Genomic DNA, 12,696 nt, shown 5'->3' with positions numbered 1-12,696 from the left:
ATTAAAGACAAACAGTTTCTATCTTTCACCCGATATAGTTGTTTTCCATCTTTGTATGCTACTAAGACCGTGCTCTGTGTTTCTTCAATCCAGTAGGAGACGGCTGCATTCCATAGAAACACTTGTGTTTGATCAATGAAGCAACCAGACCGTGTTGATCTCACCCCAATCACTTTGAAAAAGGGTCTGTCTGAGAGAGAGAGAGAAAGAGAGAGAGAGAGAGAGAGAGAGAGAGAGAGAGAGAGAGAGAGAGAGAGAGAACATGAGGAATTAATTCCGAAGGCATCAAATCATTAGGCAGTTGGATGTTATTCATGAATTAATAAACGCAACAAGATCTCGGCGTTTGGTTTTCCATTAAGCAACTAGGTCAATAAGACATCCCAAATAATTAGGGCCATTTATTAATAACCTAGTGAATAGTTCAAGTCGTTAAATCATGAACTTTTTCAATATGAAGCGATGGTAGACAGGAAAGGAGAGGAATCATTTCTTTCTTTGGCAGCAGTGGGGTATCACAAATGAGCAGCTGAGACCAAAGTGTAATGACCTGACTGCACCTGAGATGAGACAGCATCGTTTAACCCTGAGCTCGAACATAAAGAGGAAGCTCAGTGTATGCAGAGGTGTGTGTGTGTCTGTGTGTGCGTGTGCGTGTGTGTGTGCCTGCGTCTGCGTGTGTTCAGTGTTTATGGGCGAGGGTATGTTCAATAACACACCAGAAAATAAAGCCCAATAAAACTGCATCACAAGTGCACATTTACCTGCACACCCGTGCTTGATAAATGCCGCGGCAACCAGGGTAAAATTGCCTGCAAAGGACAGGGTGACTAATTCTCTCACAAAATGTTATTAGGGCTTTGTGTGTGTGTGTGTGTGTGTGTGTGTGTGTGTGTGTGTGTGTGTGTGTGTGTGTGTGTGTGTGTGTGTGTGTGTGTGTGCGTGTGCGTGTGCGTGTGCATGTGAAGGGCTTACAGGTTGTTTGAATGAAAATGAGATCTGTTCAATAATACATTAGGGTGTCTGCAGAACACTATTATGAAATAATATGTTTTATAAATGTGCTGGTAAATGGTGTATATTTCTGGCCTGGCATATATTTTACCCATATGATAGATGGTGGACAAGACTTGAAATTACATATGGGCTGTCATGCATGGCTATTTAATATATTCCTTCAATATTGAAAACATTGGCAACGGAAAGGAAAACACATTAAAAACATTTTCTTTGAATTATATTATATATTGTATTAATATATTTTATTTATTATATAAAAGGCTATTCCTTGTTTATCAGAAGGACAGTATAGTGTGCTGGAAATGATAATCGTTAGCTACTCTTAAGGTGGTTACGTACAAACACTCATTCACTTCTTACAGAAATCACAGTGCATGTAATGTACCTTCCAGTACAGTATGGTGCACTTTATCTGAGGCTTCAATACATATCTTTATATTCATTTCACTGAATGTGATCGCGTACAATAGCATAGATGTTTTCAATTCTCACTGAGAGTTTGTTGAAGGACAAACCACTCATCTAGAGTCTATCTTAGAAGTTGAGGTAGACTGTAATCATGTGGAAAAACTAGTGGCTACAGCAGAGGGACGGACCCGGCATTCACGCGTTCCTGCAGCGATCCCATATTCCTCCTGCATTCACATATTCCTCCAGGATTCACATATTCCTCCAACATTCACATATTCCTCCTGCATTCACATATTCCTCCAGGATTCACATATTCCTCCAACATTCACATATTCCTCCAGCATTCACATATCCTCCAGCATTCACATTTCCTCCAGCATTCACATTTCCTCCAGTATTCACATGATCCTCCAGCATTCAAATGTTCATTCACACATACTGGGCTATGAACTTATCATTTACTTTAGCTTGACCTATACATTGAACAATACCATGCCCTTCAAGTATATTTTGCTCTGTCACTTTTTTTGCTTTGGCTCTCTCTATACCTACCCATGATTCTCTCTTTCTCCATGTCTCACAAAAAGACTTCCACACACATTATTTGCAATCTCACCCTCTCATTCTCTCTGCCTCTTCCTTTCTCTCTCCCTCTTTCTCTCTTGTTGACCATTGTTACATAACATCCCTCAGAGTAGTAGAACAAGAGCTGTCTTTGTGGAGAATTGTCAACTGGTCATATGTCTCAGAGCGTTATATGTTGGTCTTGAATCACTGCTCTCTGTTTGTGGATGTTTAATGCACATAAAATGCCATGTGACGTGTCAGGGGTAACCTTTGGGTAAATGTGTGCATTTGTTTTCTTACCAAGCCCAGTGCAAACTTGGAAGATATTATATAGGTTTCCTCAGGGTGCTTAATTTATCTTTCCTGGCAGTGGAGATGTCAGCGAGCTAGGCCCTTTTTTTAAATTATGACTTTTATTTTGTTTCACTTCATGTGTTTTCTGGACAAAGAACAGGGCAATGTAATCTTGTAGTAGAAAAAAATGTCTTAAAAAAATCAGAACAGAGTAATGCCACATACACAGGAAGATTTCTGAAATGTATTTTAGTTCGTCATTTCCAACTTTAGTTTAGAAGACAAAACTTTGTGGTGAGTTTAGCAGTTACCTCTGAAGGTTCTCCACAAGGGGGATTGTATTGTTTCCGGGCCTTTGCTCCGGGAGGCCTGAGAGAGAAGAGCAGCAGATTTACACTCATGATGTCCTCTCAGGGGGTGTTTAAAAAACATCATCTCTCTGTGTGGATCTCACTTTCTCTCTATCACCTCATTTTTCTCTTGGTCTCTCGCTCTCTCTCTCTCTCTCTCACTCTGTCCTTCTCTTTCTCATACTTTCTCCCCCCCCCCCACCTCCCCAGCGAGCCAGAAGGAGCATCTTGGAGTTCCACAGCAGGCTGCTTCCAGGGTTCCTCTGGGGAGGGGAGCAGGGGAGGGGGTTCCACTCTGTGATTAACAAGGCCAACTGGTGCTTCTTTACTAATCAGGACGTGAAGTGTACCGGGCTAGTACTCGGCGAGGGAGGGGGTTAGCCAAGAAGAAGAGCCCAAGAAGAGAGCGAGGAGGGAGGGAGGGGGAGGGAGGGAGGGAGGGAGGGAGGGAGGGAGGGAGGGAGGGAGGGAGGGAGGGAGGGAGGGAGGGAGGGAGGGAGGGAGGGAGGGAGGGAGGGAGGGAGGGAGGGAGGGAGGGAGGGAGGGAGGGAGGGAGGGAGGTTGTTCACCCATACCCACTGGGATGGAAGAATTTTGAGTATCCTGGAATATTACCTCCGGTTATAACTCCAGTTCTAAAATATTACCCTAACCATTATTAGACTGGGTTATCATGACTTTTTAACTACTATTTGGCTAGCACCAAAACAATGATCTATTATACAATTTCAACTAATGAGTTCTAGCAGTTTATTATTGATTTATAGACCATCTATAAACTAGTGATTAACAGACTATGTTCTACTTATAAATCTGTTATAAAGAGTCCCCAAGGCTCGGGCAGCTCCCAAGTAAAATGTGTGTGGTATTTAATATAAAACAAATCTGTGATCCTGAGCCATAAGGAGTGATGCACGGCTGTGTGGCAACAGCATATCAGCACATCATTTACGCCACTCTTTATTAGCACATTTCATTTCATTCAGGCAGCCGTGCCATTAGATGCCTTTGGCTACTCCCCCATCCTTCTCTGTGCGAGAGCCCAAAACTTATTGCGTCCGGTACATTTTTCACTGAGACCTCATTACAGTTTGATCGTCAAGTCAAGGACATGTTGGAGAGCTGCTAGGGAGCCCTCTCCACTGTCCAGGCCTCTGCATTACATCCATGTGAGTGGGAGCAGAGGGGCTGACTGACACATGAGGAAGATGGAACCGTCACTGTTGTGTTGCTATGTGTGAGTGGAGAAGACCCTCAACATGCACAGGTTCATCTAAATCCCTCTTTTTTTCATCCTTTCTGTTTCTTTCAGTCTATCCGTCTCGCTCGCTCTCTCTCTGATTCACTCTATCTGTCACACACACACATACACACACACACACACACACACACACAGACTCCCTGCCACGAACACACAGATAAATCTTTAAAGAGTCCCTAGCTACTTTTGAATTCAAACATCTCCCTTCGCCTGGCGAGGGGAGTGAGACTGTAAATTCATCCTGACTGCTCATAACCGAGGAACACTGTCAGATTTGATGAGTAATTGAAACCCTCGTAACTCAGTCGTAGCTCAAGCTGTTTTAATGGGGGGCAGTGTGTTTATGTATGTGTGTGTGAGCGTGTACCTTCCTCCATGCATTTGCGGGTTTTCCTCTCCCTCGCTCAGCTATCAATAGTAGATCTATGTGGAAGAACATTAACCATGATTTCCTGAAAGGTTCAGTAATCCGCCATGGAACACAATGCTCAACGGCAAATGTGTTAACATCAACTGAATATGGAATATGTCTGGAAGGTAGTTCCGAGGACGGTGCTTCTTTGAAGTGAAGGAGGTACAGATGGTCTACTGATGAGACACACAGACACCCGTGAGGCCCGTGACTACGATCTCACCTGGGCACATACCATATGGTGTCATCATTCTCTTACACACACACACACACACACACACACACACACACACACACACACACACACACACACACACACACACACACACACACACACACACACACACACACACACACACACACACACACACACAGCTGAAAGAGAGTAAGGTAAAGGGAAGCAGAGCCTCATTGTTAATTACAGTTGAATTCGGAAGTTTACATACACCTTAGCCAAATACATTTAAACTCAGTTTTTCACAATTCCTGACATTTAATCCTACTAAGAATTCCCTGTCTTAGGTCAGTTAGGATCACCACTTTATTTTAAGAATGTGAAATGTCAGAATAATAGAAGAGAGAATTATTTATTTCAGGTTTTAGGTTTTCTTTCATCACATTCCCAGTGGGTCAGATGTTTACATACGCTCAATTAGCATTTGGTATTATTGCCTTGAAATTGTTTAACTTGGGTCAAACGTGTCAGATAGCCTTCCAAAAGCTTCCTACAATAAGTTTTTGGCCCATTCCTCCTGACGGAGCAGGTGTAACTGAGACAGGTTTATAGGCCTCCTTGCTCGCACACGCTTTTTCAGTTCTGCCCACACATGTTTTCTATAGGAGTGAGGTCAGGGCTTTGTGATGGCCACAATACCTTGACTTTGTTGTCCTTAAGCCATTTTGCCACAACATTGGAAGTATGCTTAGGGTCATTGTCCATTTGGAAGACCCATTTGAGACCAAGCTTTGACTTCCTGACTGATGTCTTGAGATGTTGCTTCAGTATATCCACATAATTTCCTTCTCATGAAGCCATCTATTTTGTGAAGTGCACCAGACCCTCCTGCAGCAAAGCACCCCCACAACATGATGCTGCCACCCTTGTGCTTCACAGTTGGGATGTGTTCTTCGGCTTGCAAGCCTCCCAATTTTTCCTCCAAACATAATGATGGTCATTATGACCAAACAGTTCTGTTTTTGTTTCACCAGACCAGAGGACATTTCTCCAAAAAGTATGATCTTTGTCCCCTTGTGCAGTTGCAAACTGTAGTCTGGCATTTTTATGGCGGTTTTGGAGCAGTGTCTTCTTCCTTGCTGAGCGGCCATTCAGGTTATGTCGATATAGGACACATTTTTACTGTGGATATAGATACTTTTGTACCTGTTTCCTCCAGCATCTTCACAAGCTCCTTTGCTGTTGTTCTGGGATTGATTTGCACTTTTCGCACCATAGTAAATTCATCTCTAGGAGACAGAATGCGTCTCCTTCCTGAGCAGTATAATGGCTGTGTGGTCCCATGGTGTTTATACTTGCATGCTATTGTTTGTACAGAACGTGGTACAAGGCATTTGGAAATTGCTCCCAAGGATGAACCAGATTTGTGGAGGTCTACACTTTGTTTTCTGAGGTCTTGGCTGATTTATTTTGTCAAGCAAAGAGGCACTGAGTTTGAAGGTATGCCTTGAAGTACACCCACTGGTACCCCCTAAATGGACTCAAATGATCTCCATTAGCCTATCAGAAGCTTCTAGAGCCATGACATCGTTTTCTGGAATGTCCAAGGTGTTTAAAGGCACAGTCAACTCAGTGTATGTGAACTTCTGACTCACTGGAATTGTGACACAGTGAATTATAAGTGAAATAATCTGTCTGTAAACAATTGTTGGAAAAATTACTTGTGTCATGCACAAAGTAGATGTCCTAACCGACTTGCCAAAACTACAGTTTGTTAACAAGAAATTTGTGGAGTGCTTGAGAAACGAGTTTATTGACTCCAACCTAAGTGTATGTAAACTTCCGACTTCAACTGTATATACCTGTTTATCGTTGAACAGGTTAGATGTGTCAATGGGTGAAGGTTAATGGCCTATTTATAGAATGATGGAAAAGTGTTCCTGATTTTGTTCATTCCCACTGTTGTGCTAAAAAAAAAGAATGTTGCATTATTCATGTGTTTGAGCTCCTCATGTTGTCAGAGTCTCTCCCAGTGCTGGGTAGGATATCACAGTGGAGATTCAAGCTACTTGAGTTGTCAAAAGCAGCTCAGATCATTGCTTTGTACTGACCCTGCTATCTCAAACATTGTTATAAGGAACTCCATTCCAGAGAGCTTGCAGATGGGGAATAAAGCAAGTTGATGATAGGTAGAAGAGATGTATCATATTTACATTAGCCTCTTACCTCAACACATGTGTTCCTACTCCCTTCACACTCCACACACACACACACACACACACACACACACACACACACACACACACACACACACACACACACACACACACACACACACACACACACACACACACCCTCGCCAGCCCTCTCCTTTGAGGCTTGAGGGTAATAACATCTTTAAATGTCAGTGAGCTTTTTGCCAGAGCCCATATCAGTCCCTTCACACCCGTGGAGCGATTGTCCCTCCGCCTATCCCAGACTCCTTAGCGGCACAGGGACTGACCACCTGGCACAGGTTTCTGTGGCGCCAGGCTCGGTGGCGTCCCCTCAGAGGAATACATTGACCTTATGTTGGAGTGTCTCTACAACACCATGGCTGTCAGCCTGGGAGTAGGGACCATATACAGCATTACCAAGAGAGGGCTAACTGCTTTCATAGAATTTACTGTTATGTATATTAGACTATTGGTTTAAACTCAGTACAGGTGCGAAGAAATACAAACTGGAGAACTCGACTCAACTCCCACACCTGTTTCTTCATTCATTTCTTTCTTTTGACTTTTCACACCACGTCTTTTAAACCTTATTAATTAGTATTACATCTTTGTGTGTTATTAAAAGTCGAAACATCTGTGATTCGCCCGTTCCAAATCCCACAGGATTGGGATCGAAGAAGCCAGGTCCACTTGAACGAGAGGGAGGGGGGGAAAACACAAGGAATTGAATAAGGAGATGACAGAGAACAAGACCAAGCAGTTAAAAGCCACTGCAGCTCCCTCTTTCTCTCCTAACAGTTTTTGATTTTCTTTTAGTAATCTAACGTTGAAGTTTATTCCCAGGCACATTGAGACATCACGTAATTTCTTTGAAATATTGTACTTCTTCCAAAGAAGTTATTGATGCTGCACGAGGTCTATTTTCATAGCCCCGAGTTAAAACGTGGCACCCTCTCACTCATAAGCCTATGGATTTAGCATAGAGATACGATGTGTTTCTGAAATGACTGTAAATCGTCAAGCAGGTTTCCGAACATCCCCTTGTCCATCTGCATAGCAGGGTATGTGAACATAATAATGTGCTTGTGAGGAGAGACATTCTGGTTAGAAAGTGAAGGAATCTTCTCAAGGTGTAAATGTTTGCGAGAAAAGTAGCAGTACGAAAGGTACGCTGTGCCCATGAGCTGTCATCCACACACTACCATCACGCACACACGGCACTCCCCCCCCAAACCACACACGCACCTGATCTGGTACTGTATTTGATTGGATAGGCAGAGTGACTGTGAGTTTTGGAGTTTTTTTGGGCCTGGTTTAGTGCAGCAGGCAGGCTTTCACTTCTCTGTAGCTGTGACACAAACCCCGCTAACCGTCAATGGCTCATCCAGCAAGGAACCTTTGGATACTTCTAACTACTAACATATCAGGGAGAAAAACGTCCCCACTGTCTTCTACATAATAACAGCATACCATACTGCCCACGACACATAGGCCCAGAAACGGACTGGCACAAGGCAGCTCGGGCAAATGCCCGCCGTGGGTCCTCACTATTGGCCTAACATGACCCCTTGGGTCATCACTATTGGCCTAACATGGGTCCTCACTATAGGCCTAACATGACCCCGTGGGTCCTCACTATTGGCCTAACATGACGCCGTCACTCCTACATGATTCCTCACTATTGGCCTAACATGACGCCGTGGGTCCTCACTATAGACCTAACATGACCCCGTCCTCACTATAGGCCTAACATGACCCCTTGAGTCCTCACTATAGTGACACCGGTCCTCACTATAGGCCTAACATGACCCCTTGGGTCCTCACTATAGGCCTAACATGACGCCGTGGGTCCTCACTATAGGCCTAACATCCCTGTAGGTCCTCACTATAGGCCTAACATGACCCCTTGGGTCCTCACTATAGGCCTAACATGACCCCTTGGGTCCTCACTATAGGCCTAACATGACCCCTTGGGTCCTCACTATAGGCCTAACATGACCCCTTGGGTCCTCACTATAGGCCTAACATGACCCCTTGGGGCCTCACTATTAGGCCTAACATGACCCCTTGGGTCCTCACTATAGGCCTAACATGACCCCTTGGGTCCTCACTATAGGGACCCCTCCTCACTATAGGCCTAACATGATGCCGTGGGTCCTCACTATAGGCCTAACATGACCCCTTGGGTCCTCACTATAGGCCTAACATGACCCCTTGGGTCCTCACTATAGGCTGAACATGACCCCGTGGGTCCTCACTATAAGCCTAACATCCCTGTAGGTCCTCAGTTGTACTTACTGCAGCTTGGATCTATACTGCCTTGAGCGATTCTGAAAACAACATTCTATGTAACGGGCAACATTTTACCAGTTTCAATTGCGCTGAGATTTGGACCAAGGGACTGTTGATGCCAGATTAGTGATTGGCAGGACTGGAGGATATAAAACATGTCATTTGGACTCTTGGACGGAGTAGGGTAGTCGCTATCCAAATGTACAATCTGTGAAATTAACCTAATGTGTGGACACTGTTTGTGAGCCCCCTAATCAACCTCTATTGACTTACGAGTGGAGAAAGCACAACCACAAGCACACAGCAAAACAGACAAGATTTGTATCTAGCATCCCCCTCTTCTTGCTTCTTAAATTGAATTTAAGTAATTGATTACTTTAAAAACACTATTTCTGTAAAGACAGACGCTGCGAGACGAGAAGCAAGTACAGGGAGGGATTACTTTAAAAACACTATTTCTGTTAGGACAGACGGTGGGAGATGAGAAGCAAGTACAGGGAGGGATTACTTTAAAAACACTATTTCTGTTAGGACAGACGCTGCGAGACGAGAAGCAAGTACAGGGAGGGATTACTTTAAAAACACTATTTCTGTTAGGACAGACGGCGGGAGATGAGAAGCAAATACAGGGCGTGAATATTTAATAAATAACAGACATGAAACAAAACACGGACAGGGTCTGGACAAGGGAAACATAACGACATTAATGCTGACTCGGTGAAGAAATGGAGGAAGTGACAGATATAGGGGAGCTAATTAATAACATGACGAAGTCCAGGTGAGTCCGATGAAGAGCTGATGCGCTTAACGATGGTGACAGGTGTGCGTAATGATAAGCAGCCTGGCGACCTCGAGCGCCAGAGAGTGGGATCGGGAGCAGACGTGAATGTACCCCCACCCGGCGTCCCACCTGGGCGAGCCTGACGGGTCGGCCGAGGTGTGGGAGCCAGATGTGGCAACCCGAGACGTGGGAAAAAGACAAAACAAGTTAAAGTTGTCTAGTACAATGTGTATGCCGAGTGCCAGGTCTCTCTCCATTTAGAGACATCAGTACAGCATCATCGACAACCGTCGGTGATCAGGCAAGAGGTGAGGCTGGAGGTAAGGTCTTTGCCAGTGCCCCATTGATGGGCATGGCAGCGTAAACCAGCTCCTGGCCCCTCATCAAAGATACTGGTCGGTCACACACAAACACACACACACACAGAGCACTGATTAGATTATAAGTAGTGGTTATGATTAGCGTGGTGGAACCAACCTGATCACTGTGTTCACCTTTCTATTTTACTTCAGATATCATGATATTTGATGTGAAATACTATGATAAACGCAGCGATCAGGCTGGTTCCACCAGGCTAGTTTATTAAGGTGAATTGGGACATACTGTAAGTCAAAACTGTTTTGACCTTTGACCAGGTCAAATGTCACCGACGTGATTCACATCTCCTCGCTGTTCCATTTATAGGAATGCTCACAGCGAGGGCATGTCTGCGAGATGCTAAGGGTCCCCTTCCTGGTCTTCTCTATGTTGCATATTTGGCTGCAAACTGGACATCTCTCAAACAATTGCAGCAGCCAATCCTCTTAAACAATGTACTTCCTCATCTTATGAGGTGGTGTTGACTGGGAGGGCCTGTGACAGGGTGATATAATAGACAGCCAAATGGTAAATTGCATTTTGTTATAAAGAAAGGACAAAGCTTTTTGATAATGCACTTCACAACCAAAATGACTCTGCTTGGCTGGGTAATTAATTGTTTTATTTATTAAACTTTTCACATAACACACATTACCGTTGTTGAAGCAGTCTGTGTCATCAGGGCAGTAACTGTAGTAGTAGCTATTTCTAGGTTGTCACAAGTTACGACAGCCCCAAACCCTGCCTATTTCTAAAATGTATCTTCTCAAAATGTGATTTTAAACCTAACCCTAACCTTAACTAAACTGCTAACCTTATGCCTTAAATTAAGACCTAAATGATTCTGTTTTTTCATTAATTGTTATGATATAGTACATTTTGACTTGGTGGCTGTGGTAACTATTTGAAACCCTAATGCTAAGCTTTAAAAATGTATACTGACTATAGCTCCAGACTGGATTAGCTATGAACAAACTTAAAACTAACTAACGTAACTCTGACTTGTAGTCTAATGTTAGCGAATCTGTAGCTAGCTAGCCTACCTAGCTAGCATAGTCAAATGATAATGTTACATAACCACTTGTATCTGGACAATAAACAATAAACTTGTATGAATATACTATACCATATATACTATACCAAAGTTACATTTTGTTTGATTGAATTTAACTATTTTATTTAAACATTAACCCTAGTGAATAACAACAAGAATAACATTTTCCTGAATCATTATAATAAGATTTTCTTCAGAGTGATTACAATTGCACGAGAATTGTTTATTTTTTTATTACTTGATATTTTTTGTATGTTTAGTATTTTCTTGTTAATACCTGTGTTCTGTTTGGTATGATTTAACAATGTAAATCAAAATCTGCATTTTGAGTCATAAAAAAAAATAATAATAAAAAAATATTATAAAATAGTTTTACTTGTATGAGCTACAACCTAACTAAGTTGTAATGAGGTAGGTAGAGTTATCTAGCAAGCTAGCTATGCTAACGTTAGCTAAAACATTAGCTAGCCTGCCTCGCTAGCTAACATAGGCTAGCCTGCCTCGCTTTATCAAAAGATAGCTACATACATAACCAGCAATAACATTATCTAACGTTGTTAGCTAAGTTATACCAGAGAGCTCATTATTTTCTAGTATCTCTGGTTATTCTCACCACCACCGGTTGTTGCACATTAAGCTAGCGTTAGTCTGTCGTCCTTTGAACGTGTTGGGGGCAATGAAACAACGGAGCCCCATTCAATGAAGGGAAGCGAATTGCATGTGGAGCTTGGCAAAAGGGTAAATGATTTGTTGCCAATTTTAATCCAATCCCAACCTTAATTTACTCGCTGTGACGCACTCTGTTTTTGACAAGACTGACTTTATAACCAAAATGATCATATTTACATTTTGTAGACAATTTTGACACTACAATAAATGTTTCTGCCAGCTCCTGTTGGACCAAGGAAAACAAAGTTCATTACGACAACAACATCAACAACCACTCATCCCACCACTCACAATCACAAAATATTCCTTCCCCAATACCCTGAAGAGCAAGATTTACTTACCCCCTCCCCCAAACCAAACACCTTCCCGTAAACTGGATTTGTATCCTAGCTCTACCCTACCACTTAAACCTAAATCCTTACCCTAAACTATGTTTGTTCCCTCTTCTTACATTTTCGTCTTTACATTTTTTATCCAATATAGTTAGTTTTAATCAAATCAAGTTGAGAAAGCAAAAAGAGAAGACCAACACCCCTCCCTCTTGTACCTTGCCAAGCCTCACCTTCAACCGGACAGATCCGCTGGGAAGAGCAATAGGAGAAGGCATGAAACCCTGAGCTTCTATCCCTACCAATCCAAAAGTTTTGTTGCCATCTTAAGGTGCCCACATGCTTCCCTGCCCAAACCGTATGGAACAGTTTGTTAGTATACAGTGTATTACGATAACATTTGTAACTTTTTTTGTTAATTTTGGACATCATTTTTTCCCCAGATGTTCGGGCACACACATTTTTATCTCTCGAGGCAAGCCAAAATCGGTACCCGAAGTCTACGCCC

This window comes from Oncorhynchus masou, chromosome 9, assembly GCF_036934945.1.
Source record: "Oncorhynchus masou masou isolate Uvic2021 chromosome 9, UVic_Omas_1.1, whole genome shotgun sequence".
Classification (NCBI taxonomy): domain Eukaryota; kingdom Metazoa; phylum Chordata; class Actinopteri; order Salmoniformes; family Salmonidae; genus Oncorhynchus; species Oncorhynchus masou.
This window is presented reverse-complemented; position numbering follows the sequence as displayed.